The sequence below is a fragment of the Chiloscyllium plagiosum genome, unplaced genomic scaffold, assembly GCF_037043375.1.
Source record: "Chiloscyllium plagiosum isolate Xiang-an unplaced genomic scaffold, Cpla_swu_hap1 HiC_scaffold_27, whole genome shotgun sequence".
NCBI classification, from domain to species: Eukaryota; Metazoa; Chordata; class Chondrichthyes; order Orectolobiformes; family Hemiscylliidae; genus Chiloscyllium; species Chiloscyllium plagiosum.
In genome coordinates, this window is record NW_028270165.1 from 10,524,093 (window position 1) to 10,551,125 (window position 27,033).

A 27,033-nucleotide genomic window follows, 5' to 3' on the forward strand; every position below is an offset into this window, starting at 1 on the left:
CTGGGAATGGAGGGTTTGAGTTAAGAAGAAGCTGGGACATTTTTCCAACGAAGCCTAGCAAGTTGACAGATAACTTCATCGAGATTTTTAAAATCAGGAGAGGTATAGATAAGTTGTCATTTCCAGGAGGCTCAGAATATTTCATTGCTCCAGAAGGTTTAAAAGGGGGTCAAAGATTCAGCAGAAATCGAGCAGAGCTGAGAACAGACAACATTTAACTCTGTTTGAACAGGGAGACCAAAGGACAGAGAAATCAGGACCTGAAATTCGAGCTGACACCAGACGACCATGTTATCAGTGCTTTGACAATGGTAATTCTGGGCGGGGCAGGTTGAATGATGAATTGAATAGTAGCTTCCTCAACGAGACTGTGCGTGCCGGTCCGAGCCTGTCTCTATGGCGCAACTGGTCAGTGCGTTCGGCTATTAACCGGGAGGTTGGTGGTTTGAGGCCACACCGGGACGGAGCGTTTGTTGTTCTCGTTTCTAGGCTGCAAAGATGCGTGTTTTTAATGGTGTCAGGAAAATGTTTCCCAAACGGAAATCTTTTCCACTGAGGAAGCACAAAGGGATTTCTGAATTGATTGAATTTCTAACGTAAAGGACTGCGGATGCTGACAGTCCGAGACAGAAAGCGAAACTGCTGGAGCAACTCAGTAGGTTTGGCTGTACCTGGATGAGGAAAAAAAAAAGTTCTGAAATGTTGTCTCTGATTCTCTTTCGACAGTGGTTCTGTATTGGTGGGCCTAATAGCGAATGCGATGGACATGAAATCCATTGCGGTTTCCCCACGCAGGTGTGAACCCTGCCGACTGCAGCTGAGAACTGTCGTCAAAAAGAAAGGGAGATTGCTCCACGGCTTTTTTAAAGATGCAAATCAGTGGAGGAGTTGGAATATTTCAATCACGTTGTGACTGGTCGGGAATCTGCAACCCACTGCCTGTCAGGGTGGGACAAGCAGATATCACAGAGCTGCTTTTGAGGATATGAGCCAAGAGTTTGGAAATGAGACTAGAACAGTGAGGGGCGTGAAGTCGTGGTCGAAATGAAGCAGGCACCTGAGGCCGAAGGTGTTTTATTTCCCAATGAAAGATACTGCTTCACAAAGTTGGGACTATGGAAGGGAAGCAGTGACGGTGATTATCTTTGGCTGTTCCTCTTGTGAATGTTCCCATTGCTGCGCATGTCCGTGTTAACGTCAGAACTCTGCAACCTGGCGGCGTCAGGTACGCACAGTGCCAGGGGCGCAATGGATGACGCATCTGACTCCACCTACCTGTTTGAAATGCAGCTCACAGCTTCTTCACACACCCCAATTAATCTTTCTCATTGTCCTGAAGCCGGCATCCGGTTTGAATTCCTGATCTGCAGGAATGGGAATCTTTTCACTGCCTCGCGTCAATAAATGTCCCTGAGAACATCAAAGGCACGTCACAGCGCTGTCAGAGGAGGGGAAGCTGAAAGAGCCCCACACGCTGCTCACGGGCACATTTCACTTTCCCCAACTCACCGCCCCAACCACTGCGGCTTCTGGGAGTGGAAAGGGAACAAACACCAAAACCCAGTCTCAGCTTTGTAAATCTTCAGGAAATAAGAAAACTGATTATCCCTTCCGGTCTTCCATCCTGGCCTGACAGCGTTGATTTTAAATGGCTGTCCAGTTAGTGCCGATTCGTTTTGGCTGAAAAAATCTTCCTTATCTCATCCCAGCATTTCTTGCCACAGAGAACTGTGCGGCAGAGTTCATGTATTTCCTTGTATGGTATTTTGTAAATAACATTCGTTTACGGGTTGTTTGTATAGGGTATTTAAGGTTCACTAGCCGTTGTTTAATGCTGAGAGGGTTGAGTTATCTGGAAATCATTTCACAGATGTCTTTAATGTAAAGTAATGTGGCTAGGGTTTCTGCAGACGTTGTGTCTGCTAGTGTCAGTTTGTTGATGTGAAATCGTCACACTGGGTTTATTGGGTAGGCAAAAGTGAGGACTGCAGATGCTGGAAACCAGAGTTCAGATCAGAGTGGTACTGGAAAGGCACAGCAGTTCAGACAGCTTCCGAGGAGCAGGAAATTCGACATTTCGGGCTTGAGCCCTTCATCAGGAATAGAGGCAGGACGCTTCCAGGGATGGCGAGATAAATTGGGGGGTGCTGGGCCGAAGGTAGCAAAGAGTACAATAGGTGAATGGGGGTGGGGATGGAGGTGACAGGTCAGAGAGGAGGGTGGAGCGAACAGTTGAGAAGGGAGATTGGCAGGTAGGACAGGTCATGAGGACAGCGCTGAGCTGGAAGGTTGGAACTGAGGTAAGGTGGGGGGAGGGGAAATGAGGAAACTGGTGAAGTCCACATTGATGTCCTGGGGTTGAATTTATCCGAGGCGAAAGGTGGGGCGTTCTTCCTTCAGGCATCGGGTGGGGAGTGAGCGGCGATGGAGGAGGCCCAGGACCTGCATGTTCTTGGCAGAGTGGGAGGGGGGTTGAAATGTTGGGCCAGAGGGTGATGGGGTTGATTGGTGCGGGTGTCCTGAAGATGTTCCCTCAAGCGCTGTGACTTGACTCTGCGAGGAGTCTCCAGTCTCCCCGATGTAGAGGAGACCGCATCGGGAGCAATGGATACAAGCAATGACATTGGTGGTAGCCTTCTCACGATCGTGGCCCAGGTTCGATTTCCGGGCAGGGAAGCAATTTACATTAGAGCTGTGATGACGCGCTCCTGTCTCCCTGGTGGTCTAGTGGTTAGGATTCGGCGCTTTCACCGCTGCGGCCCGGGTTCGATTCCCGGTCAGGGAAGTATTTCCCAGTGGATCTTTTGCCAACAAATTCTCCTTAAATGCGCTGTCGAGTTCCTTATTGGTCTTCGTCGTTACTGGCTCCTGCAGTGTGTATTGCCTCGTTGAAATAGTGTCCTGATTCAGGCTTGTTTGTATGTGTAGGGATCATTGCTTCTGTAGCTAAGTACTTGGTTCGTGTGTGTTGTTTTCCTGTAAACGCTGTTTTGAATTTACCATTGACTGTTCGCTCTACTGTGACATCTAGAAATCGCACTTTGTTGTTGTTCTCCTCTTTTGTGAATTTGATGCCAGTAAGGATATTGTTGATGGTGTTGTAGGTTTCCTCTAATTTGATTCATTTTTTGATGACAAAAGTGTCATCACTGTGGCGGACAACAAAGTTTGGTTTGGATCGTTGGAAGGGCTGTTGGTTTGAGACTCTGCATTATTGCTTCTGCTCGGAATCCTGATACTGGTGGTTTCATGGGTGTTTCGTTGATTTGTTTGTTGGGTTTGTTACTGAATATGAAGTGGGTGGTTAAGGCACAGTTCCACGAGCTGGATAGTGCTATCTTTGCTGATGAAGTTGGTGCTGTGTTTGTGTCTTTGGTTCTTCGAGTAGTGTCTCCAGTTTTCTTTGGCCACGTTGATGTTAATGTATGTGAACAGGGCTGTTATGTCAAAGGACATCATTATTCCATCCTCTTCTAACTTAGTGTCTTTGGTGTTCAGGAATTCTTGGATGGAATAAATGGAGTGGCGTGAATCTTCGACTTGGTGTTTTAGTCTTCAGTGGAGGCCTTTGACTAGTCTGTATATTGGTGTTCCAAGTAGTGAGACTATGGCCTGAGGGGGGCTCCTGGTTTGAAAAGGAGGAGAACAACAACAAAGTGCCATTCTTAGATGTCACAGTAGAGCGAACAGTCAATAGGGAACTTCACACTAGCGTCTACAGAAAAACAACACACGCAAACCAAGTGCTTAACCACAGAAGCAATCATCCCAACACCCACAAACGAAGCTGCATCAGGACATTATTTCAATGAGCCACTACACACTGCATATAGAGGATTATAAAATCATGAGGGATACGGATGAGGTGAACAGCAGGTGTCCTTTCCCCCAGCTGGGGTTTTCAGGTTCAGGGAGCAAATATTTTGAGGTGAGTAGAGAAGGATTTTATAAAGACAGGACAAAGATCGTTTTTTAAGAGAGTGGTCTGAGTGCAGAATGAATGTCCAGAAGAAGTCATAGAGTCATAGAGATGTACAGCACAGAAACAGACTGTTTGGTCCAACTTGTCCATGCCGACCAACTATCCCAACCCAGTCTAGTCCCACCTGACAGCACACGGCCCCATATCCCTCCAAACCCTTCCTATTCATATACCTAACCAAATGCCTTTTAAATGTTGCAATCGTACTAGACTTCACCACTTCCTCTGGCAGTTCATTGAATAAACGTACAATCCTCTGCGTGAAAACGTTGCCCCTTAGATCTCTTTTGTATCTTTCCCCTCTAATGCTAAACCCATGCCCTCTCGTTCTGGACTCCCCCACCCCAGGGAAAAGACTTTGTCTATTTATCCTATCCATACCCCTCATGATTTTATACACGTACAGTTACAACGTTTAAAAGACATTTGGATAAGTACATGAATATGAAAGGTTCGAAGGTTTATGGGCCAAACACTGGTAGGTGGGACGAGTTTAGTTTGAGAACATACTCAGCATGGACGAGTTGGATGAAGGGTCTGTTCAGTGCTGTCATACTCTGTGACTGACGTGTACTGGTCTTAAAACCATTTTCTTACCTCCCCCCATAACAATCCACTTCTTTGTTGTTCAAAACTCAGATGAATTTAGCCTTGAATATGTTTAATGACCCCACTTCTGAACTGAATTCCTCTTCGTAATATACCACTTGCCTCGCTCATTGCCTGCTGCATCTGCCCGACAACTGGCATTGACTGGTGTGGAGGGACTCTGAGACCCCTTTGTACATCCACACATCATTCCTGATGAAGGGCTTGTGTCCGAAACGTTCACTGTCCTGCTCCTCAGATGCTACCTGACATGTTCTGCTTTTCCAGTGCCACATTTTTCGACTTTCACCTCTCGTCCTCACTTTCTCCACATTCCAATATATCACCATTTAAACAATGCACTGTTTTTTTTTTAAACAGCCAAGGCTATAACTTCACATTACGGCACTGCACGTGCCATGTGTTTGCCAATTGAGACACAGATCTGGACCAACTTCGGGAAGAGGCAAAACACTGAGTTCTGAACAAAAACCGTAGCACACTCATAACATCGGCTCTGTTTACCTTTCCACAGATGCTGCTCGACCCGGTGGCTTTCTGCAGTATTCGCCGTGTTTGAACTGATAGAAAACAATGCTAATTCTGGGCGGGGCAGGTTGAATTATGAATTGAATAGTAGCTTCATCAACGAGACTGTGCTCCTGACGCTCGGACCTGTCTCTGTGGCGCAATTGGTCAGCGCGTTCGGCTATTAACCGGAAGGCTGGTGGTTCGAGACCACCCACAGACGGAGCGTTTGTTGTTCACGCTCCAACCGCTTTCTTGGCTGCAAAGATGCACGTTTGTAATGGTGTCAGGAAAATGTTTCCCAAACGGAAATCTTTTCCACTGAGGAAGCACAAAGGGGTTTCTGAATTGATTGAATTTCTAACGTAAAGGACTGCGGATGCTTACAGTCCGAGACAGAAAGCGAAACTGCTGGAGCAACTCAGTAGGTTTGGCTGTACTTGGATGAGGAAAAAAAAATTCTCAAATGTTGTCTCCGATTCTCTTTCTACAGATGCTGCCTGACCTGCTGAGTTGCTCCTGCAATTTCTGTATTTCTTTTTAACTGAACGTCCATTTCATCTTTCGGGATGAAACACCCAGAATCGCCATTTGCAGATATTTAACCCTTTCGAAACCTGTGAAGTGATTGGATTCAAACAAACTCTGCAATGATTCACTCTTTCTCAGCTCCACAGGCAGAGAGACCTGGGAAATGAAGCTGTCAGTGTGGTTCTGTATTGGTGGGCCGAGTGGTGAATGCGATGGACATGAAATCCATTGCGGGTTCCCCACGCAGGTGTGAACCCTGCCGACTACAGTTGAGAACTGTCGTCAAAAAGAAAGGGAGATTGCTCCACGACTTTTTTAAAGATGCAAATCAGTGGAGGGGTTGAAATATTTCATTCACATTGGGACTGATCGGGTTTCTGCAACCCACAGAGCTGCTTTTGAGGATATGAGTCAAGTGGTTGAAAATGAGACTAGAACAATGAGGGGCGTGAAGTCGTGGTCGAAATGAAGCAGGCACCTGAGGAAAAAGGTGTTTTATTTTCCAGTGAAAGATACTGTTTCACAAAGTTGAGTCGATGGAAGGGAAGCAGTGACGGTGATTATCTTTGGCTGTTTACCTCTACCTCAAAAATTCGGCAGAATTTTAAAGTCACGAGGAAAAGAAGTAAAAGTGACATTAGGAAGAACGTTTTCGTACAGGGAGTGGTTAGGGTCAGTAAGTCCCTGTCTGTCATTGACAAAGAGTAAGATTCAATGGACACAAAAGGGAATTCGGTGGTCACGTTCAGATGTGCAGATTTACGCTGAGAAGGCGAGAGAATGAAACGAATAGAGACACACGTTTACTTAAGTGTAGAACCAGCAGAGCGAAGGTGGGCCGCATGGCCACCGTCTGCGCTGTGACACATGTTGTGATTCAGTGTGAAATCACAGTTCGACCAACAGAATGTGGGAATTTAGAAAGAAGTTTATATTTACACAGCCTCCATACGTCCGCGAAACAGCATATTACACGACAGCAGTGGAGGTCTTTGACATCAGGCTCGAACGTGCCTGCCGCGTGCCAGACGAAAACCTGAAGTGTTCTGTGGAAGGGTCACCGCGTGCGGCAGCAGAGTGGCGCAGCGGGAGCGTGCTGGGCCCATAACCCAGAGGTCGATGGATCGCGACCATCTTCTGCTATTGTTCAGTGTCACCTCGAGCTGCTTTTCTTTGGATCGGTGCTCTCTTCTGCAAGCTGCCTTTGCATCTACTTACCGAATGTCCAAAAGTAGCAGATCGATGCACTCGCCAGATCCACTCAAATCAAGTGGCGTGGTTTTAGTGGTCTTTTGGTCTTCGTCGGTTTCCTCTGAATCGAATCGCAAACCCAGTTCTCTGCGATGCCAATCAGCTGGTAAAGTTGAAACACATGCCTTGCGGTTTTGTCCATTCCTTGCAGTAATTCGCCACCCTGGTTCAGACGAGAATGACAAACATGTCAGAAACCGCATCACGACTCAGACATAGTCCCCTACTATTAGGACGGATACCACCGATTGTGAATGACCTCAGAGAGAGAGACAAGTGACAGACAGTCGCCGTGGACTCGATGGGCTGAACGGCTTCTGTCTGGGCGAGAATGATGCTACGTGTTTATGCCGTCCCACTGCCTGTCTCTGGGACAGAGAGGCTGAGGGAGCAAAACTGGTTCATTTTTAAACGTCCCTTCCGTGTTGGACTGCCTGCAGTCCCTCAGCTCAGGGCCGTGGGGATGACTCTCAGTGAGTGAAGGTTTCACTCGGATTCTCTTCATCTGGGACACTTGGGGCTCAGCAAAGAAAGCGATACCCACTTTGCAATAGACTTTCCGTAAGATTGCTGCGTGAAGACGATTTCTGAACACCAAGAAGGCTGCACAACAATGTGAATTTACCTGGGCGAAGAGTCCTCGGTGTCCATTTCTTTCTGTCCTGCCAGCATAGCATCTTTCTATCTCTCCGATAACAGACTATCTCTCCGAGAAAGTTCACAATCAAAGTTGTTCATGTTCCCCGCATTAATGTAACTGACACCTCTCACCCCAAGGGTTTCAGAGAGAGAGAGAGAGAGAGCAAAAGAGCGAATGGACTCTACCCGCACCCCACCCTACACCCCGTCCCACCCCCAGAACAACGTGTAAGTAGAGATAAAATGGTTTAATTATCCACCAGTGGAGGTAGTCCAGTGCGTGGGGATGAGACAAATATCAGCGCCCCGGGGACAGAATGACAAGCAGATGTTCTGGAAATGCTTTGCTGCTTGCAATTCTTGGAGCAATGTGGAATGTACTTCACACTGAGCAAGTTTCAGCTGGCTCAGAGTCTCCGATGTACATTGCTGTATTTGCCGCCAGCTCAGAGAGAGAACAATAGGAAGGACGTGGGAGTGAATAACGATCCGCGTGAGAGGGCGAATAACTGTTAATGGAGACTGTTAGCGGCTAACAATACGTAGTGTGTCACTGCAGAAAATGTGTTGCTGGAAAAGCGCAGCAGGTCAGGCAGCATCCAGGGACCAGGAGAATCGACGTTTCCGGCATAAGCCATTCCTGAAGAAGGGCTTATGACCGAAAAGTCGATTCTCCTGTTCCCTGGATGCTGCCTGACCTGCTGCGCTTTTCCAGCAACACATTTTCAGCTCTGATCTCCAGCATCTGCAGACCTCACTTTCTCCTCAAAGTGTGTCATAGCAAACGAGGTGATAAGAAGGAGTCGTTTGTGTGGCAGGGGTCAAGGACATGGGGGAGTTCAGGCCCTAAAGTTATGGAACTCGATATTGAAGACCGGAGGGCTGTAAGGTCTCCAAGTGGAAAATGAGGTGTTGTTCTTTCATCTGGAGCGAGAACACTGCTGCAAGCCTGAGACAGAGATGTTGGCCAGGGAGCAGGGTGATGTGTTAAAGTGGTGGAAATGTGCTGCTGGAAAAGCGCAGCAGGTCAGACAGCATCCAGGGAACAGGAGAATCGACGTTTCGGGCATAAGCCCTTCTTCAGGGATGGGGAAAGTTTGTCCAGCAGGCTAAGATAAAAGGTAGGGAGGAGGGACTTGGGGGAGGGGCGTCGGAAATGTGATAGGTGGAAAGAGGTCAAGGTGAGGGTCATAGGTCAGACTGGGGTGGGGGCGGAGAGGTCGGGAAGAAGATCTCAGGTTAGGAAGGCGGTGCTGAATTTGATGGATTTGACTGAGACAGGGTGGGGGGAGGGGAAATGAGGAAACTGGTGAAATCCGAGTTCATCCCTTGTGGTTGGAGGGTTCCTTGCCGGAAGATGAGGCGTTCTTCCTCCAACCGTCGTTTTGTTGTGGTCTGACGATGGAGGAGTCCAAAGACCTGCATATCCTTGGTGGAGTGGGAGGCGGAATTGAAATGTTGAGCTACAGGGTGATTGGGTTGGTTGGTCCGGGTGTCCCAGAGGTATTCTCTGAAACGCTCTGCAAGTAGCCGGCCTGTCTCCCCAATATAGAGGAGGCCACATCGGGTGCAGAGGATGCAATAGATGATATGTGTGGAGGTGCAGGTGAATCTGTGGCAGATATGGAAGTTTCCTTTGGGGCCTTTTTGGAGGGAGGTGAGGGGGGAGGTGTGGGCGCAAGTCTTGCACCTCCTGCGGTTGCAGGGGAAGGTGCCGGGAGTGGAGGTTGGGTTGGTGGGGGGTGTGGATCTGACGAGGGAGTCACGGAGGGAGTGGTCTTTACGGAATGCTGATAGGGGAGGGGAGGGAAATATATCCTTGGTGGTGGGGTCCGTTTGGAGGTAGCGGAAATGACGGCGGATGATGCGCTGTACATGGAGATTGGTGGGGTGGTAGGTGAGGACCAGTGGGGTTCTGTCCTGGAGGCGGTTGGAGGGGCGGGGTTCAAGGGCGGAGGAGCGGGAAGTGGAAGAGATGCGGTGGAGGGCATCGTCGACCACATCGGGGGGGAAAATTGCGGTCCTTGAAGAAGGAGGCCATTTGGGTTGTGCGTTTTTGGAACTGGTCCTCCTGGGAGCAGATGCGGCGGAGTCGAAGGAATTGGGAGAACGGGATGGCGTTTTTACAGGGGGCAGGATGGGAGGAGGTGTAGTCCAGGTAGCTGTGGGAGTCGGTCGGTTTGTAGTAGATGTCCGTGTTGATTCGGTCACCTGAGATAGAAATAGAAAGGTCGAGGAAGGGGAGGGAGGAATCTGAGACTGTCCAGGTGAATTTGAGATCGGGGTGGAAGGTGTTGGTGAAGTGGATGAACTGTTCAACTTCCTCGTGGGAGCACGAGGCAGTGCCGATACAGTCATCGATGTAGCGGAGGAAAAGGTGGGGGGTGGGGCCAGTGTAGTTGCGGAAGATGGATTGTTCCACATATCCTACGAAGAGGCAGGCATAGCTGGGGCCCATGCGGGTGCCCATGGCTACTCCTTTCGTTAGGAGGAAGTGGGAGGATTGGAAAGAGACGTTGTTCAGGGTGAGGACCAGTTCAGTCAGTCGAAGGAGGGTGTCAGTGGAAGGGTACTGGTCGGTACGGCGGGAAAGAAAGAAGCGGAGGGCTTTGAGTCCTTCGTGATGGGGGATGGAGGTGTACAGGGACTGGATGTCCATGGTGAAAATAAGGCGTTGGGGACCGGGGAAGCGAAAATCATGGAGCAGGTGGAGGGCATGGGTGGTGTCCCGAACGTAGGTGGGGAGTTCTTGGACTAAGGGGGACAGGACGGTGTCAAGGTACGCAGAGATGAGTTCGGTGGGGCAGGAGCAGGCGGAGACAATGGGTCGGCCGGGGGAGTCAGGTTTGTGGATTTTGGGCAGGAGGTAGAAGCGGGAGGTGCGGGGTTGTGGGACTATGAGGTTGGAGGCGGTGGATGGGAGATCACCCGAGGTGATGAGGTTATGGACGGTCTGGGAGATGATGGTTTGGTGGTGGGGGGTGGGGTCATGGTCAAGGGGGGGTGGGGTCATGGTCATGATGTGTTAAAGTGGCAGGCAACCGCAAGGTCAGGGCCATTATTTCTGCGGGCAGAACCGGGATGTTCTGCGAAGCAGTCACCCAGTTTATGCTTCATGCTACATTGGGGAAACGACACTGTGAGCAGCGAATGCAGCGGACGAGGTTGTGGCAAAAGTGCTGCTTCACCTGGCAGGTATGTTTGAGCCCTTGCATATTCAGGAGGGAGCAGGTAAATGGGCAGGTGTTACACATTCGGCGGTTGCAGGGGAAAGTGCCTTGGCACTATGGGAGGTGGGTGTGGGGTGTTGCGAGTGAAGGAAGAGTGGAACCGAGGTGGAACCCCTGGCACAACGGGTGCGTGTTGGGACCATAACCCAGCTGAGAAAGCATTCTCTCCTATTCACTCAATGTCGTCTTTAGCAGCTTTCCAGTATAACAGCGCTCTCTTCTGCACCTCGCCTTCTCATCTGCACAATGTTTCCTCATTTCCCCTTCCCCCACCTCACCCTAGTTCCAAACTTCCAGCTCAGCACTGTCCCCATGACTTGTCCGGACTAGTCCTACCTGCCTACCTCCTTTTTCATCTATCCACTCCACCGTCTCCTCCCTGACCTATCACCTTCATCCCCTCCTCCACTCACCCATTGTACTCTATGCTACTTTCTCCCCACTCCCACCCTCCTCTAGCTGATCTCTCCACGCTTCAGGCTCTCTGCCTTTATTCCTGATGAAGGACCTTTGCCCGAAACGTCGATTTCGCTGCTCCTTGGATGCTGCCTGAACTACTGTGCTCTTCCAGCACCACAAATCCAGAATCTGTGAACTTCACCCCAGACTGTAACTTCCTTCCTCTGGCTAACTTTTGTGAGTACAACAGTCTGTTTCTCACCACTTTTTCCATTTTTTGTTTCATTCTGGGGTTCAATTGTTAACTTGCAGCAACTGAAAGGAAAGAGTGAATCGGTGGTGGGGGGTGGGGGCGGCGGGGGGACAGACTCTGGAAAAGGTGATCCAGGTCTGTGTCTCAATTTGCAAACACATGGCAAATGCAGTGATACAATGTATAGCCTTTGATGTTTTAAAAAACGCAGAGAGGAGGCGCATTGTTTAGATGGTGATATGTTGAGATGTGGCGAAAGTGAGATGGTGGAGATCAGAGTTGAAAAGTGTGGTGCTGGAAAATCACAGCAGGTCAGTCAACAACTGAGGAGGAGGAGAGTCAATGTTTTGGGCATGAGCCCTTCATCAGGAATGAGGTGTGGATGGACAAAGGGCCTCAGCGTCCTCCTACACCAGTCACTGCCAGTTGTCAGACAGGAGCAGCAAGCAATCAGCAAGGCAAGTGGGATATGAGCAAGAGGAATTGAGTTCAGAAGTGGGGATGTCTTCCTGCAGTTAGGCCGGTCATTGAATGTATTCAAGGCTGAGTTCATTTGACTTTGATGAACAAAGAAGTGGATGGGTATTGGGGGAAGGTAAGAAAATGATTTTAAGACCAGTATAGAACAGTTACAGTCATACAGCACAGAAACAGACCATTAAGTCCAACTAGTCCATGCTGACTGTGTTCTGAAACTAAACTAGTCCCACCTTCCAGTGTTTGGCCCAGACTCTCTGAACCTTTCCTATTACAATTGCAACATTTAAGAGGCATTTGGATGGATATATGAATAGGAAGGGTTTGGACATATATGGGCCGGGTGCTGGCAGGTGGGACGAGATTAGTTTGGGATATCTGGTCAGCATGGATGGGTTGGACCGAAGGGTCTGTTTCCATGCTGTACATCTCTATGTACTTATCCAAATGTCTTTTAAACACTGTAACTGTACCTGCGTCCACCACCTCCTCTGGACATTGATACCACATGAGAACCATTCTCTGTCTTAAAATAAATAGGTGCTCCTCGTGTCTTTTTAAAATATTTCTCCTCTCATCTTCAAAGTTTGCTCCCTAACCTTGAAACACCCATCCCAGGGAAAGAATACCTGCTGTTCACCTCAACGATACCCCTGAAGATTTTATAATCCTCTCTAAGGAAATCTCTCAACCTCCAATGCTGCAGTGAAAGATTCCCACCCTGTCCACCTAGATGCCGGTATATTTATATCCAGTTATGAACTGTTCAATGTTGGTGCCGACTGGAAAGACCAAATGACCTATTCCTGCTCCAAATTCTCTCACTCTGTGTCCAGGACAGCAAGCGACCATATGACATAGGTGCAGAAATTAGGCCATTCAGCCCATCAGATCGACTCCACCATTCAATCACAACTGATACGTTTCTCAACCCCATTTTGAAATTTTGACTTTGGAAAGGCAGATCAGGGAAGGATCTGCAAAGTTAATGGGGAGTGTTGTTGACCAAAGATACCTTGGAGTGCCTGTTCATAGTTTCTTGAAAGTGGAGTCGCAGGTAGATAGGATAGTGAAGGAGGTGTTTGGTATGCTTGCCTTTATAGGTCAGTGCATTTCAATACAGATGTTGGGAGGTCATGTTGCCCCTGTACTGGACATTGATTCAGCCACTTTTGGAATACTGCGTTCAGTTCTGGTTACCCTGCTACAGGAAAAGTGTTGTGAACCTTTGAAAGGGTTTGGCAAAGATTTACAAGGTTGGAGAGGTTGAGTTATAGGGAGAGGCTGAATAGGCCGGGGCTGTTTTCCCTGGAGCATTAAAGGCTGAGGGGTGACTTTATAGAAGTTCATACGGAACATGGATAGGGTGAAAGCCAAAAACATTTCCACATAGTAGGGAAGTCCAAAACTAGAGGGCATAGATTTGAGATGAGAGGGGAAAGATTTAAATGGAACCATATGGACAACTTTCTCACACAGAGAGTGATGCAAGCATGGAATGAGCTGCCAGAGGAAGTGGTGGAGGCTGGTATAATTACAGCATTTTAAATGGCATCTGGTAACAGGGTGAATTGAGAGGGATATAGGCTAAGTGCTGACAAATGAGGCTATGTTAATTTGGGATATCTGGTCAGCACAGACAATTTGGACTAAAGGAAAGCAGAAATGTCACTGTGAAGACTGGACTTTCAGAGCAGCTTCCAAAGATATTTTGTCCTTACTGGGAGTAGAGCTACAATGAAATCTTTCATTTGAGAGACGGCAACTGAGTAAGTGAGGACATCCAGGATTTTGACGGAATGTGGGAATTTGTTGCAACGTGGGGTTGAAGTGTTTTAAGTAAAGTATCCTGAGCGGGAAGCCCAGTGAAGGGTTTTGGTGTGTTTTTGTTTTAAACTGCTCATTTCTTTCAGCCCCCAACAATGTACTTCCAATGCTGTACATCAGAAGGAGCGGTGAATCAGTAACTGGTATCATCAGAAGCCTTACGGTTTTCAGTACTGCAGGTATTGCATTGCTGCATCAGCATTGTAAAGGTTACTGGCAGCAGTGGGAGGTGTGGGCTGTATTCACTGGAAGCAGTTAGATAACACACATATGAGAGGGCAGGGTGGGACTTGTCTTTCAATTTGCAGAAGTTGGGAGGTTCTGGGAGCTGTGGTTCTGGGCAAACACAACTGCAGTAAATCATAGAAGCCCTACAGTGTGGAAGGAGGCCATTCAACCCATCAAGTCCACACTGACCCATCGAACAACTTGCCACCCAGACCCACCCTATCTCGCCGTTTCTGCTGGTGGGTTAGACTAGGTAACAAGATTAGGGGTAGGTTTCAGGCAGAGGAGGAGGGACTACATTTCCTGGAGAGTGGTGAATCTATGGAATTCTTTGCCCAAGGAAGCAATAGAAGCAGGCATATTCAAGACACAGTTCGATGGGATTTTGGATTGTAGGTGAATTTAGGATAGTCAGGATAATGCTGGTAAGAGGAGCTGAGATGATGGATAGATCAGCCATGATCTTAAAGAATGGCGGAGTAGGCTCGATGGGCCAAATGGCCTCTTTCTGCACTGCAGGGATTTTATGATTGCTTCATATGGTGTATATCTGATATTCGCTGTTGTACAAGCTGCATGGCTATGATTTTTCACCTTCTAATATAGTAATGGAATTACATCCTGTATTTCTTGTATTCATTTTTATTTAACAGGTCAGCAGGAAATCTTTCAGCAACTTTACTGGCTTTCTTTCCTGAAGCAGCCTTGACATTTCATTTTCATATCCTTCATTCAGCTCCATTTCCAGCACCTTTGTAGGAAGGTTGTTCCAGGTCATTGTCACCTAAATGAAGTTTTCCTCTTTATAAACTTAATGCTATCTGGCTGAATGAGGGTTTTCAGGTTTCTGTGTCATGGATAATATATGTGTCATGGATAATATATGATCAGCAGGTATCTGGCAACCTAAGGAATTGTCACCGATGTTATGTTCATTTGACTGTACTGACCGTGACTTATTTCGTGATTTTATTTGCAGGAAGACATGGGGAAAGAAATCTGAAACCAAAAGATACATCAGCTTCTGACAGAGCCACTTGATTCATTGGGACTTGAATATCAGCAGCCATTCCAGTCGAGAAGAAATGTTTGCTTTTGTCTGCTTGGACACTGGTGTGGCAGGAAGAATATTGATACACATGAATGAGGGAGATTCAGTGCGGTGACCGTGAAAAGTACAGTACTTCACACCATTTACTCAGCTTGGAGGATCAAAGAGACCGTTCACTCGCCCTCTGTGCGGGAAGGGCTTCACCCACTCCTCCCACCTGCAGAGACATCAGTCAGTTCACCTCCTATCGCAGGGGGATTGAAGGAGCTTCGGCCGAGTGCCATTCTCGACTGCATTAATAACCCAGTTCTGGGGACTCCCGGGTTTGAATCTCACCATAGCAGATGGCGGATTTGGAGTTCAGTCAGAAATCTGGAGTTCAGAATCTCATTATGAAACCATTTTCGGGGAACAAACACCCCAATCTGATTCACTCATGATTAGGGGAGGAAACTGCCGTTGTGGGAAAGGATTCACTCAGTCGTCCCAGCTGCATCCTTTCCCTGGTCTGGCCTATATGTGACTCCAGACCACAGCAGTGTGGTTGACTCTTGACAGGCCATCTGCAAATGCGCGGGGGGAGTCTTACTTCCATACAGGCTATGGGTTGCAATTGCTGAGTGAAGCAATACTTCCTCCAGGCTAAGGCTGCACCAAGGATCGAATTACAAAGGGACAACTCAGCTGACCAATAGTGAAGAAAGTGGGATGCAGGAGAGTGTGAGTGTGTGTATGTTTCAATAAAAAGCTACTTTTTGTGCACCTTTTTGCTGAGACGATCTGAAGCTGCAACAAAGTTGGGTCCCAACAAAAGTTACCTGAACTTACCGTCGGACTCAGACATTGAAGGCTATGAGATCTAACAGGTTTTTCTTTTAAAGCTGCTAATTTCTTTCAATCTCCGGCGGGAGGTTTCCAATGTCTTATATCAGAAGGAGCAGTCAATGTGTAGCTCGTATTATTAGAATTGTACATTTTTCAGGACTGATGGTTCATTGTTTCCTCAGCATTGTAAAGTTTACTGGCAGCAGTGGGAGGGGTGGGCTGTTTTCACTGGAAACAAAGTTAAAATCCAGTTACAGTCCAACAGGTTTATTTGGAAGCACTAGCTTTCGGAGTGTTGCTCCTTCGTCAGGTAACTGTACAGCAGGATCATAAGACACAGAACTTGTAGCAAAATGATATATTGAACAAACCTCGACTGCTTTTAAGTGTTTCATCTTTAGAATGGGTTGCAGGTTTCAGTTCATTAGTATGTAAATCCCAAAACTTCTTTTAAGTCACAGTCTCGAGATAACTTCAGGATTTACGAAGAGGTGCCATCTCAGCTCAGACAATGCATAAAAGATGTGAGGTTCGAGTCTGTCTTCAGTCAGACTGATTCTGTTTCCAAAGTAGGAATTTATAAAATATTACATGGATTGACTGTCTGCAGATTGTGCACTTTTTGAGCAAAATAGAATGTATCTACAAACATAATTCTGCAAATGCAAATTCACCCCATAGTCTTCTTTATGTGTGCATGCATGAGAGTGAGTGAGTGTGTGCATACACGTGAGTCTGGCTGAGAGAGTGTGTGTTTGCGTGTGTGCATGCTTGGTAAAGTGAGAGTTGCAGGAGTATTAGTCTGTGAGAGGATGTGTGTGTGGGTGAGAGTGTGGGTGGGTACATGTGTGTGCATCTGAGAGAGCACGTATATCTGAGAGAGTGCCTGCGTGAGTATGTGAGAATGTATGGCTGTGTGTGAGAGACAGAATGTGTACAGTGTAGTGGGGTCACCTGTAATGTAACATGAACCAAAGGTCCTGGTGCAGGCCAACCTCATGGGTTCCAAACTTGGCTATCAGTCTCTGCTTGGCCACTAGAAATGATTAAGCAGTTACACAATAGACACTGGAGAGGGCAGGGTGAGACTTGTCTTTCGATTTGCAAAAGGTGGAAGGTTCTGGATGATGTGATCCAGGGCAAACACATGTTGGAGGACCTTCAGCTCAGAGAGGTGGAGCTGGAAGACAGGTTGCTGACACGCTGGGAAGGCAAGGCGGAAAGTTAATCAGATGTTTTTTATTCCGGGAGATGGTCTTTCCCTCCGGACAGAGCCTTCTGATGGGATCAGTGGACAGGGTCAGTGGGGTGTGAGCCCGGGTCAGGCAGGTAAAGGTGATCTGAGAGAGGGCTGCAGGGGGGAGGAGCTAACTGTGCGGTGGGAGGAGCAAGAACAACGTTAGGGAGGGGGAGGTAAGGGACAGAATAGTGACGGGGATTGCCTCCGTTCTCTGCAGTTGGCAGCAGAAGCACAGATGGCATCAGAATCTGGTGCCAGGATTCAGGAACCAGTGTGCTCTGGGCTGGAGAAGTGGGAAAGGGAGGTGCAATGGGTGTGGTCCAACGATGTCAGCAGGACACAGCCTCTGCTGAGGGCGCATGAGAAGTTAAAAGCTGCAAAGACAAAGCAGAACCTCAAAGCAGTGGGTGGGATGGTGGCTCAGTGGTTAGCAAGGCTGCTTACTAATGCCAGGAGCCTGGGTTTGATTCCATCCTTGGGTGACTGTCTGTGTGACGTTTGGCATGTTCCCCCCCTTGTGTCTGTGTTGGTTACCTCTGGGTGTTCTGGCTTCCTCCCACAGTCCAAAGATCTGCACTTTAGGGTGGATCAGCTGTGCTAAGATGTGCAGGTGAGCTTGCATCTTGGATGACCATGTTAGTTTCGGTTCCTTCATTTGTAAATCCCAGAACTTTTTTAAACTTACATTCTTAAGATAGCTTTTAACAATAGATGTCATCTCAGCTCAGATAATTGAAAGTGAGAAATTAAAGTCTGTCTGTGTCCCAATGTTAGGTCAGACTGATTCTATTTCTAAAGTGGGAGCTACAGAATCTTACATGGATTTATGCAGTTTTTTAGTAATTCGGAATAAATGGACTTCTGCAAGGAAGTGTACAAACAACTGACCAGGAACACGACAGGCAACTACCAGCTGATCTGACCAAAGAGCACAACTGTGAACTGACAGCATTCATCAAGACTTCTGATCCAATCCTTCCAGAAGCTCAGCACCCACGGACTAGTTGAATCCGTGGATGTGTCAGTACTCTACACCAGCATTCCTCACGATGATGGCATCACGGTAACAGCCTCAGTACTCAATACCAACAACTGCCAATCTCTGAGCACTGTCCTACAACTCATCCGCTTCATTCTCAACCACAACATTTTCACCTTTGGCAACCAGTTCTTCATCCAGACACATGGAACAGCCATGGGGACCAAACTTCCACCCCAGTATGCCAACATTTTCAAGCACAGGTTCGAACAAGGCTTCTTTTCTGCACAGGACCTCCAACCAACACTATACATCAGATATATTGATGACATTTCTTCCTCTGGACCCATGGTGAGGAGTCACTGAAACAACAATACTCTTTAGTATCTGTCTCATTTTTGAATATATGCAGCTCTATCAAGGATGGGTATCTCAGCACTTCTCTGTATCCGCAAACCACGGATAACCTGACAGTGCTACACTTCTCTCATGAAACATATTAAAACAGCCATCCCCTCTGGACAAGCCCTTCGCATACATAGGATCTGTTCAGGTGAGGAGGAACATGGCAGACACTTGGAAGTACACAAGCATGCTCTCATAAGAACGGGGTACAATGTTCAACTCATCAACTCCCAGTTCCAATGTGTCACAGCAAGAAACTGTAATGACTTCCTTTAGGTGACTGACACGAGCTGCAACCAAAATGGTACCCTTTGTTGTCCAGTACTTCTCAGGAGCCGAAACACCACGCCACATTCTTCACAGCCGGCAACACATTATTGATGAGGATGAGCACCTCGCCAAGACCTTCCCCATGCCTCCACTTCTCGCCTTCAATCAACCGCCAAACTTTAAACAGATAATTGGTCTCAGAAAACTGCCTGGCCTTCAGGACAACACAATACAACTCTGTCACAGCAGATGATGAAAAACGTATCAGAATGTTGACACGATTATGACCATTACACGTGAGGACACCACCCACCATGAGTGCAGCAGGTACTCATGTGACTCAGCCAACATTTTTTATCTCATACGCTGCAGGCAACGATGCCCTGAGTCTTGGTATATTGGTGAGACCAAGCAGAGGCTACAGCAACAGATGAATGGACACTGCACAACAATCAACAGCCAGGAGTGTTCGCTCCCAGTCGGGGAACACTACAGCGGTCTGGGACATTCAGCCTTGGACCTTCGGGTGACCATCCTCCAAGGCAGACTTCAGGACAGGCAAAAATGCAAATTAGCCAAGCAGGGGCTGATAGCCAAGTTCGGTACCCATGGAGATGGCCTCAACTAGTACCTTGGGTTCATGTCACACTACAGGTGACCCTACTATACTATGCATTCTCTCTCTCTCTCTCTCTTGCTCTCTCTCTCTCTCTCTCTCTCTCGCTCACACACACACACACACACAAGCATGCATTCACACAAATACATGCTCCTCCAAACCAACACACTCACACAGACTCTCTCTCATACACATACGCTCTCTCAAATGCTCCCTCTCACACACACACACCCTCTCACAGACTTATACCCCATTACACTCTCTCTCTCTCACTCACTCACACACACATACACACCCTATGACAGACTTATACCCCATTACACTCTCTCACACACACATGATCACACGGTTTCTCCTGCACACACACACACGCACACACATAAAAGTTTGTGGGTTGAATTTGTACTTGCAGAATCGCATTTTATTTTGCTCAAAAACTCATACACGTAAGATTCTCTAATACCACGATAGAAATAGAATCCGTCTGACCTAACATTGGGACAGAGACAGACGTTAACTTAACACCTTCAATGCATTATCTGATTGAGATGACACCTATTGTTAAAAGCTATCTTGAGAACGTAACTTTTGAAAAGTTCTGGGATTTACATGTGAAGGAATCAAAACTAACATGGTCATTCTAAAAAATGGTAGAGGTAAGCTAAAGTTGTTTAATATTCCATTCCATGACACTGCAATCCTGTTGTTATAAAGTCTGTGTGTTATGATTCTGCTCCACAACCAACCGATGAAGGAGCAGCGCTTCGAAAACTAGTGATTCCAAATAAACCTGTTGGGCTATAACCTGGCATTGTGTGATTTTTAACTTTGAAAATCTGCAGTAATGCCAACGTCTCCATACAGCGCATGCTACTCGGTGTCAGCAACGCACTGCGCATGTTCCACAGTGTCAGCAAGACATTACGCATGCTCACACAACAAGCGGAAACACTCCGTGACCTTGTTTTGATGGACCAATGAGAAGTTCTGGAGGACCGGATGGAGACTGATCCTCCTGCCAATCACAGCAAACCCATCGTCTGGATGCGGAAGTAGGACAATTAACTTTTGAAGTTGCTGGTGTTGCTGCTGCTGCTCCTCTCTCTCTGAACGAAGATTGAGCTTCACCCCAACTGCAACTTCCTTCCTCTCTCCAACATCTGTGAGTACAGCACACTCTTTTCTCACCCCCTTCTCCATTCCGGGGTTGAGCTGTTGACTTGCAGGAACTGAAGGGAAACGAAGTGAATCCAGGGAGGGGACAGACTCTGGGAAAGTTAGTCCAGGTCTTTTTTCAATGGCAAATACAGGAGAATTGACATTTCAGGCTCGAGCCTTTCATCAGCAATGATGTGTGGATGAACAAAGGGGCCTCTGCGTCCTTCTAATCCAGTCAATGCAAGTTGTCAGACAGGTGCAGCAAGTAGTGAGCAAGGCAAGTGGTATATTAGTAAGAGGAATTGAGTTGAGAAGTGGGGACCCCTTCCTGCAGTTTGGGCATAATTGAATATATCCAAGGCTGAGTTTATCTGATTTTTGAACAACAAAGATGTTATGGTTATGGGGGAGGCAAGACCAGTACAGGTCAGTTACAGAAACAGACCCTTCAGTCCAACTAGTCCATGCTGACTATGTTCTCAAACTAAACTGGACCCACCTGCCTGTGTTTAACCTATATCCCCCTGAACCTTTTATATTGGAGTCATAGAGATGTACAGCACAGAAACAGACCCTTCGGTCCAATTTCTCCATGCCTATCAGTTATCCTAATCTTGTCTGTTTGCCAGCCCTGGGCCCCATAATCCCTCGAACCCCTTCTATTATAGACCAATCCAAATGCCATTTAAATTCTGTAATTATACCAGTCTCCACCACTTCCTCTGGCTGGTCATTTCATATATGCACTACTCTGTGAAAAGGCTCCCCTTAGAGCTCTTTTATGTCTTTCCCCGTTCGCCCAAAACCTTTAGTTCTGCACTCCCCCACCCCAGGGAGAAGACTTTGTTTATTTACCCTATCCTTGCCTCTCATGATTTTATAAGCCTCTAAGGTCATCCCTCAGCTTCCGACGCTCCAGGGAAAACAGCCCCAGCCTATTCAGCCTCTCCCGAGAGCTAATTTTTTTCAAACCTGGCAACATGCTGGTAAATCTTTTCTGAACCCTTTCAAGTTTCACACCGTCCTTCTGATGGGCAGGAGACCAGAGTTGCACACAATATTCCAAATGTGGCCTCACCAATGTCCTGTAGAGCTGCAACATCACCTACCTCCCAACTCCTTTACTCAGTGCTGTAACCGATAAAGGAAAGCATACCAAATGCTGCCTTCACTATCATATCTACCTGGGACTCTACCTTCAAGGAACTATGAACCTGCACTCCAGGTTTTGATCTGGGACTCCTTACAGAGACATGGCTTCAGGATGACAAGGATTGGATCCTAAATATTGAGGGGAGATGTGGCATTCAAGTCGAATGGGAAGCGAGGTAAAGGTAGAGGGTTGACACTGCTAATCAAAGCACTGATCACAGGGTAGTCTGGTGTCAGCTCGGATTTCAGGTCCTGGTTTCTTTGTCCTCTATTGATCTCCCTGTTCCCACAGTTGTTGTCTGTTCTCAGCTCTGCTTCATTTCTGCTGAAGCTTTAACCTCCTTTGACACCTTCTGGAACAATAAATCATTCAGTCAATTAAAGTCCAATCCACAATCTCCCAGCCTGTAAACCATCCAGACAAAGAGTATCATACCAGAAAATATAACAAAATAAGTGAAAAGTTAGAATTAAATAGGTGCTTGTGTCTGTTCATTGGCAAGTAAACTAGAAATAGGGGTCTGCCAAGATTCTTATAGTGCCCTGATTGAAGAATTCTCTCTCCCTTACATCTAAGTATTAGTACCCAGCTATGATTTATAACAATATTTACATCAACAGAAATAAAGCATCTGTTATGCAATAGACATAGAGATATACAGTATGGAACTAGACTTTTTCTCTCTCTCATGTGTGTGTGCGCGCGCGTGCACACACACACCGAGGTCTATGGGGTGAATTTGTATTTGCAGATACCATCTATTTTGCTCAAAAAATGCACAATCTGCAGGCAAACAATACATGGAATATTTTATAAATTCCACTTTGGAAATAGAACCAGTCTGACTCAAAAACTGGGATACAGACAGACTCTGGCCTCACACCTTTAATGCATTGTCTGAGCTGAGTTGTCATCTTTTCTGATAAAACCTTAAGTTATCTTGACCCTTAGAAGAAGTTCTGGGATTTACATATTAATGACACCAGCAACTCATTCTAAAAGATGAAAGACTTTACAATCCAGGTTTCTTCAATGTATCATTTCAGTGGCATGACTCTGTAATGTTTTGCTGTAAACTCAGTGTCTTATGATCTTATACTCCACAACAACCTGATGAAGGAGCAGTGCTCCGAAAGCTAGTGCTTCCAAATAAACCTGTTGGACTGGCGTCATGTGATTTTTATCTTTGCCCAGGTTAGGGTGGGTTGGCCCTGCTAAATTACCCATAGTGCTCAGGGTTTTGCAGGTGTGGGAGAATTGTTAGAAGCGATTTGATTCCACCTTCTCATGACTGTCTGTGTGAAATTTGGTATCCTCTCCCTCTTCTGTCTGCTCGTTACCTCTGGGTGCTCCGGTTTCCTCCCACAGTCCAAGGATCTGCAGTTTCAGATGGTTCGGCTGTGCTAAAGTGTCCAGGGATGTGCAGGTTAGAGTGGGTTAGCCATGGGGACTGCAGGGCTGTAGGGTAAGTGGATGAGTCTGGGTGGGATGCTGTGTGGAAGGTCGGTGTGAATTTGATAGGTGAAATGGCCTGCAGGGATTATATAAATCTTCTGCTTTAGCCATATGTGGATTGAGAAATGATTGCTGTGGGAGGAGTAGGTTCCAGTTCATGGGACACTGCCCCAGTCCTGGGGAAGGTGGGAATTGTGCTGTCTCTCTCCCCACCCACTGCCCCCAACCATTCTCTCTCATCCCGCAACTCTCTGCCCCCCATTTTCTCTCTCTCCCCTTCATTCTATTCCTCCACCCTTTGACCCCCAAGTCTTTCCTTTCCGCCCCCACCACCCTCTGTTCCCCCCAGTCTCTTAATGGCCCCACACTCTGTCACCCTGTCCATTCTGTATCTCTTCCAACTCCCACTAAACTTTCTCATGCCTCGAACTCTCTTTGATCGCTGTATCAAGCTCTTCTCAGAAGAGAGAGAGAAAATGGTTGGTGATGACACTGCCTGGGAGATGGGGGTGCACGAGAAATGGCTGATCTTTCAAATTGAGAATAGCTAAAATAATATATTCAGAAATAGCATTAAAGTTTGAACGCATGTTCAATTTTATATTAAGACAAAGCTGCAGCCATCTTTCTCAAACTTGCTTTGAACTATGTGCAGTTGAGGACAGGCTGTTCGGGGTGAATGAGGCTTTTGCCTAAAATGTCAATTTTCCTGCTCGGATGTTGCCTGACCTGCTGTGCTTTTCCAGCACCACATTCTTGACTCTAATATCCAGCATCTGCAGTACTCACTTTCTCCTGTTAGGGGTGAATGGCCGATTCCTAGTCTTGAAAAATTGGTTCTGTTAGAAGGTGTGGAGGTGTATTCTACCTTCAAGAGAATTGAAAAGCGAGCAGAACCACCTGACATAGCACCAAACGTTTTGAACAAGGTAACAATTTAACATTTGGTCAAACAGCTCAGCTGGGTTGCCTGGAGACAAAAACATACTCAATTTTGGCCAATCGATTTAAATCTTGCCCCAAAATACTGAATTCCAATCAAATTTGAATTTAGTATTTTGAGAATATTGGTTAGCACTGCTGCCTCACACCACCAGGGTCGATTCCAGCCTTGGGTGACTGACTGTGTGGAGTTTGCACATTCTCCCCGTGTCTGCGTGGGTTTGCTCTGGGTGCTCCAGTTTCTTCCCACAGTCCAAAGATGTGCAGGTCAGGTGAAGTGGCTATGCTATATTGCCCGTAGTGTTAGGTGCATTCGTCACAGGGAAATGGGTCTGGGTGAGTTGCTCTTCGGAGGCTCGGTGTGGACTGGTTGGGCCGAAGGGCCTGGTTCCGCACTGTAGGGAATTTAATCTAATCTAATATTAACACCAATGAAATGATTTGATGCTTTGGAGTACAAAATCAAAAAAAAAAAGTTGAACAGTTACAGGAGAACTGTCAAAAGACCAACAAATGTAGGCTGCTAGTGAGAACTCTGAGAGGTACCTGTCCAGAGAAGGAGTCTGCACAGAGAAAAAACATCGACACCGACCTGGAGAGCAAATCTACAGAGGAAGGTACAAAGAGAAGATTTAACAGCTGGCTGGTCTTGAAGTCCGAATCTTTCGGTAAATCTTAATCAGGGGTTTTTATTGGACTGGTATTATACAGGGGAAGGTAGAAGATAGGTTAGAGACAGGAGTTGTAAATTGTTGTTAATTAATTATTCTCCGTTAGACGTTAATAAATAAAGTTGTTAATTTTAACTTTAAATACTGACCTTTGGGAATAGTTTCTTGGTTCTTGAATTTTCACAGATTACCACATGGGTTAAACCTTCTCTCTGTTGCTGGTTTAAATTAGGTGGGGGAGGTTGCACCCAGTGTTGTAAAATTTGAGGGCTTTTGTCCGAGATTTGAACTAGTTTAGACAGATTTGAATAGATTTGGCAGTACGAAAAATCACAGCAGATTTAAACACTTGCAAGTTAGTGTCCTAGATCATTAAATAAAACATTAAATAGTGACTTTTAGAAACAGTTCCTTACCTCTTGAATTTTCACATTATCACATGGGGTAAATCTTTTTTGGGTTTAAATTAGTGGGGGGTGCAGTCCGTGTCATAACAGTTCTGACGATGTAGAAATAGAGTAGTGGAACATGGAAACAAACTGTTTGTTCCGTGCCAGTCGGATATCCTAAATTAATCTTGGCCCATTTGCCAGCTCTTGGCCCATATCCCTCCAAACCTTCCTGTTCATATACCATCCAGATGCCTTTTGAATATTGTAATTGTACCAGCCTCCACCACTTCCTCTGGGAGCTCATTCAATCCACGCACCACCCGCTGCGTAAAATAGTTGCCCTTTAAGTCCCTTTTTATCCTTTCCCCTCCCACCCTAATATAAATCAATTGCTGCTTTTTCTGAACAGGCTCAGTGGCTGGCATTGCTGCCTTATAGCGCTAGGGACCCGGGTTTGATCCCAGTCTCGGGCAACTGTCTGAGTGGAGTTTGCACATTCTCCCTGTGTCTGCGTGGGATTCCTTTGGTGCTCGGTTTCTCCCCACAATCCAAGGATGTGCAGGTTTGGAGAGGGCACTTAAGGGGAATTAACTTTCACACTTTTTTTCTACTCCTTAGGTCCCTTTTAAATCTTTCCCCTCTCAGCTTCAACCTATGCCCTCCAGTTTGGGAGTCCCCTACCCTGAGGAAAAGATGAGTCGTCAAATAAAATGCAAAAGGAATAAAATGTGGAGCCGCAGGATAAATATAAAATGTCGCTCCAGCCTTTCTTGTCTCCGATTGTCATTTGGGCACAAAACCTGTCGGTAACACCAGCAACTTCACAGAGCATCTTGCGCATGCTCCTCGGTGACAACACACACTGCGCATGTTCGCCAGTGTCAGCAAAACCTGCGCGTGCTCCTGGCTGTCCGCGGAAATTGCACGTGATCTATTGTTGGGCCAATAGGAAGCCCTGGAGGACCGGAAGGAGCGCGGACCTCCTACTAATCAGAAACATCTTTATTGTGTGTGTCTCTCTCTTCATCTCAATTTATGGAGGGGACAGATTCTGGAAAAGTTGGGCCAGGTCTGTGTCTCAGTTGGCAAACTCATGGAAAATGCAGTACCACGATGTGAAGTGATAGCATTCCCTGTGGGGGGTGGGGAGGGAAAGCAGAAAGGAGATGCATTGTTTAAATGGTGATATATTGGGATGTGGAGAAAGTGAGGACTGCAAATGTTGGAGATCAGAGTCAAAAAGTGTGGTGCTCGAAAAGCACAGCAGATGAGGCAGCATCCAAGGAGCAGGAGAGTCAGCGTTACAGGCACGAGCCCTTCATCAGGAATGTGTATAAAGGGGCCTCAGCGTCCTACCATACCAGTTAATGCCAGTTGTCAGATAGGTGCAGCAAGCAATGAGGAAGGCAAGTGGTATATTAGCAAGAGTTCAGAACTGGGGATGTCTTCCTGCAGTTATGGGATCATTGAATATATTCAAGGCTGAGTTCATCTGATTTTGGAACAACAAAGAAGTGGACGTTTATGGGGGAAGACAAGAAAATGGTTTTCAGACCATTGCAAAACAGTTACCGAGTCAAACAGCACAGAAACAGTCCCTTCAGTGCAACTACTCCATGCTATGTTCTGAAACTAATCTAATCCCATCTGCCAGTCTTTGGCCTATATCCCTCTGTCACAAAGCTGGTCCTTTTTTCTAAAAGCTGATCCTTCTTCACAAGGATGCTGTGTCCTTGGTTTTTTTTTCAGAGGGGTGGTAAAAAGTCCCAAGTTCCGAAGCGACTGGTTTAGTACAGAGATGAAAAACGGTATTGAGAGGCATTTTTGGTTATGTGTGAACAGGTGAGACTTGAGGCCAAAGCTTTTATGTTTTAGAAGTGACCTCTACAATGAAAGGGGAGTGGTCAGTCCTGAAAGCTGAAGTCTTGTTTGGGTGAGTT

The 27,033-nt window shown here is 46.8% G+C and overlaps 2 protein-coding genes and 2 non-coding genes across 4 annotated transcripts in view; 3 read left to right on the forward strand and 1 right to left on the reverse strand.

Moving 5' to 3' along the window:
• The window catches only part of LOC148143074 (uncharacterized), a 312,271-nt gene that overhangs the window by 247,210 nt on the left and 38,028 nt on the right, over positions 1-27,033 (reverse strand). The gene's annotated exons all lie outside the window — the stretch shown is intronic.
• On the forward strand, positions 2,714-2,785 carry trnae-uuc (transfer RNA glutamic acid (anticodon UUC)). Its single transcript has one exon. It is a non-coding gene; the product is annotated as a tRNA-Glu (tRNA).
• Positions 5,248-5,321, forward strand: trnan-auu (transfer RNA asparagine (anticodon AUU)). The gene has a single exon. It is a non-coding gene; the product is annotated as a tRNA-Asn (tRNA).
• Positions 26,026-27,033, forward strand: part of LOC148143086 (uncharacterized) — a 260,306-nt gene continuing 259,298 nt past the window's right edge. Inside the window, exon 1 of the mRNA XM_087973994.1 lies at positions 26,026-26,162. The gene's annotated coding sequence lies outside the window, so the exon portion shown is untranslated. The remainder of the gene's footprint in view (positions 26,163-27,033) is intronic.